The sequence below is a fragment of the Pipistrellus hanaki genome (assembly GCF_964339955.1).
Source record: "Pipistrellus hanaki genome assembly, chromosome: 15".
In the NCBI taxonomy this organism is placed as follows: domain Eukaryota; kingdom Metazoa; phylum Chordata; class Mammalia; order Chiroptera; family Vespertilionidae; genus Pipistrellus; species Pipistrellus hanaki.
Window position 1 is genome coordinate 45,751,853 of NC_140517.1, and position 4,308 is coordinate 45,756,160.

The window sequence follows — 4,308 nt, forward strand, 5'->3', positions numbered from 1 at the left end:
ACCCAATCCCTTTGACTCTCTCCAAAACAAAAAAAAATCAATGGGGAAAATATTCTCTAGTGAAGGTTAACAAAACGACTGAGGGAGGTAGATTAGCCACAGAGGCAGAATGGGGCAAGGTTCAGGATAAGCAGCAATAACTTGCAGGCAGCATGCTCTGTGCCAGGCACGTTCTGCAGGCTCAGCGGGTGTTTCATTGAATCTCTCAGTTCCCAGAAGAGCCTGGGAGTGAGGTCCCGGCATCAGCCCTGCTTTACAGGTAACAGAGGTGAAGCCTGAGAGCTGAACGTGCCCACAGCTGCCAGAGGGACATGGCAGAGAACGCAGGAGGGCGGCCCCTGATCTAGACCCTCACAGGGATCAGTCAGGCAGCCAATCAGGGAGCAGGGACTGGGTCACCAGAGCCAGGCCACACTAAGCACAATGTCACCTGTCCCCGTGGTCCAGTTTATCAGCTTTTCACGAGAAACCAGAGATCCAAGTGTTATCTAAAATCTAAAATCACTCTCCTTTTAAATATTTGGCTAAGTGGATAGAGTGTCAGCCAGTGGACTGAAGTCCCAGGTTTGATTCCGGTCAAGGCCACAAGCCCAGGTTGCAGTCTCAATCCCCATTGGGGGGTGGGGTGTGTGTGTGCAGGAGGCAGCCTATCAATGATTCTCTCTCATCATTGATGTTTCTATCTCTCTCCCTTTCCTTTCCTCTCTGAAAGCAATGAAAACATCTATTTATTTATTTATTTTTATTGATTTTCTTACAGAGAGAAAGGGAGAGAGATAGAGAGCTAGAAACATCGATGACAGAGAAACATGGACCAGCTGCCTCCTGCACACCCCCTACCGGGGATGTGCCCGCAACCAAGGTACATGCCCTTGGCCGGAATCGAACCTGGGACCTTTCAGTCCGCAGACCGACACTCTATCCACTGAGCCAAACCAGTTTCGGCTGAAAACATCTATTTAAAAAATATATATATTTTTTAGCCGAAACTGGTTTGGCTCAGTGGATGGAGTGTCAGCCTGCGGACTGAAAGGTCCCGGGTTCGATTCCGGTCAAGGGCATGTACCTTGGTTGCGGGCACATCCGCAGAAGGGGGTGTGCAGGAGGCAGCTGATGGATGTTTCTCTCTCATCGTGTTTCTCACTCTCTATCCCTCTCCCTTCCTCTCTGTAAAAAATCAATAAAATATTTTTTAAAAATTTTAAATAAATTGATGGTGTTTGGAGGTGAGAGCTCTGGAAGGTGATTTGGCCGTGAGGGTGGAGCCTTCGTGGGGGGACACAGCCAGCAGCTGGCCCTCCGCACGCAGGGGATCTGCCCGCTCCTTGGTCTGGGACTTGCCAGCTTCCAGAACTCTGAGAGAGAAATGCTTGCCCCGTGAGTCACCCAGACTGTGGTATTTCCGTTTTAGCGGCCAGAACAGGCTAAGACGACGCCTATACACGTAAGCATGTGTGTATGTACACATATTGAGATACATGGATATCTAACATAGATCGTTATCTTTTTTTAATGTGTTTATTCTTTTATTTTTATTTTTCAAATATATTTTATTGATTTTTTTTACAGAGAGGATGGGAGAGAGAGAGCTAGAAACGTCGATGAGAGAGAAACATCGACCAGCTGCCTCCTGCACACCCCCAACAGGGGATGTGCCCCAACCAACGTACATGCCCCTGACTGGAATCCAACCTGGGACCTTTCAGTCCGCAGACCGACGCTCTACCACTGAGCCAAACCGGTTTCGGCATCTTTTTTTTTTTTTTTTTTTTTTTTTAATGATTTTTTACAGAGAGGAAGGGAGAGATAGAAACATCGATGAGAGAGAATCATCGATCAGCTGCCTCTTGCACACCCCCTACTGGGGATGTGCCCACAACCAAGGTACATACCCTTGATCGGAATCGAACCTGGACCCTTCAGTCCACTGAGCCAAACCGGTTTCTGCTAGATTGTTATCTTAAATCCTAGAACCAACTCCTACTGGTAAACTCTTATTTGGTTGATTTTGCAAATAAATAAATTGCCTGAAGCTGCCCTCCCACCCACCCTCGGGCGCCCGCCTGGAGACTCCAACCCCCTTCCAGGGCCCCGGAGCCTGAGGCTGTCCTCCGGGCACCGCTCTGCCGGGACCTGAAACCGGGGCAGAGCGTCCTCTTGTGCAACCTCCGCCGGGAGCACGCGCTACAGACGGCTCCAGGCCTGCCGCTCTGCGCATGTCCGCGGAATGAACAGCACCGTGTGCGCCGCTGACTCTGGGCTTTGGCTCAGCGGATAGAGCTTGGGCCTGCGGACTGAAGGGTCCTGGGTTCGATTCCGGTCAAGGGCATGTACCTTGGTTGCGGGCACATCCCCAGGAGGAGGTGTGCAGGAGGCAACTGGTGGATGTTTCTCTCTCATCGATGTTTCTAACTCTATCCCTCTCCCTTCCTCACTGTAAAAACCAGAGATGGGGCCTGGGGCTGAGGGAGGAGGGGCTGAGGCCTGACTCCACGGTGAGAGGGAGGAGGGGCTGGGGCTGAGGCCGGAGAGAGACCCTCGCTCCCTGTCTGTGTCGCACGTGGGCCCCGCTTTCCCCTGAGGGCGGGAAGAGAAAGGTTACCCCAGCGCAGACCTCGGTGAGGCCTCTGCTGCCCCCTTGTGGCCACCTGTAATGGCCTATCACCCAACTCGGTTCCCCTGGTGACGGGTCTCACGGTGACCCCCAGGACAAAAGGCAGAGGCCTTGCTACTCCAAGTCCCTGCTGGGGTTCCTGAGGCCGCCACCCCCGCCCCCACCCCCGTCTCTGGCTTCCGGGGGAAACCCTAAATCTGCCATAGACATGTCCCCCAGACCACCCGTTTTGCTCCAATAACCGAGACCCAGAGAAAGGGAGTGAGGGTTTGGGGCCCGCCCCTCCCACGCATTCATCTCTTGGCTTTGCAAATGGGATTCTATAAGAAAAGAATCAGGACTCCTTCTTCCCACCTGGTCGCTCCTCTCCCAGAGGAACCCCCCCCCCCCCCCAAGGCTAGCGCGACCCGGGCTCCAATGCCGCCCCCCCCCCCCCAGCCAGGACCACCTTCCGGGCAGAGCGCCATCCCGTGGGCATCCCGCGGCGCTCAGTCTGTCTGTCTCTCTCGGTTACACGCTGAGCCTCTCCCCACCTCCAGAGTCCGGGCTGGCTGTGGGCTGGATGCTGGAAGTTCGGCCCCAGCCCCATGGACCCCCAAACCCCGTCATCCAGACCCCCAAACCCCATCACCCAGACCCTCAAACCCCGTCATCCAGTCCCCCAAAACCCGTCATCCAGACCCTCAAACCCCGCCACCCAGACCCCCAAACCCCATCATCCAGACCCCCAAACCCCGTCATCCAGATCCCCAAACCCCGTCATCCAGACCCTCAAACCCCGCCACCCAGACCCCCAAACCCCGTCATCCAGACCCTCAAACCCCGCCACCCAGACCCCCAAACCCCGTCATCCAGATCCCCAAACCCCGTCATCCAGACCCTCAAACCCCGCCACCCAGACCTCCAAACCCCGTCATCCAGACCCTCAAACCCCGCCACCCAGACCCCCAAACCCCGTCATCCAGATCCCCAAACCCCGTCACCCAGACCCCCAAACCCCGTCATCCAGACCCCCAAACCCCGTCATCCAGTCCCCCAAACCCCGTCACCCAGACCCTCAAACCCCATCATCCAGTCCCCCAAACTCCATCATCCAGACCTCCAAACCCCGTCATCCAGACCCTCAAACCCCGTCACCCAGACCTTCAAACCCCGCCATCCAGACCCCCAAACCCCATCACCCAGACCCTAAAACCCCGTCATCCAGTCCCCCAAACTCCATCATCCAGACCCTCAAACCCCGCCACCCAGACCCCCAAACCCCGTCATCCAGATCCCCAAACCCCGTCACCCAGACCCTCAAACCCCGCCACCCAGACCCCCAAACCCCGTCATCCAGATCCCCAAACCCCGTCACCCAGACCCCCAAACCCCATCATCCAGACCCCCAAACCTCATCATCCAGACCCCCAAACCCCATCATCCAGACCCTCAAACCCCATCACCCAGACCCTAAACCCCACCATCCAGACCCCCAACCCCGTCACCCAGACCCTCAAACCCCGTCACCCAGACCCCCAAACCCCGCCATCCAGACCCCAAACCCCGCCATCCAGATCCCCGTTCCCTCCTCGCGTAGCCCTGCCAGTCCCAGGTCTCTGCCCCTTGCTCCCCGGGGACCCAGGATTCCCGGCCCTTCAGAGTCCCCCGGAGGGTCACAACCCCAAACAGACAGACAGACAGACAGACAGACA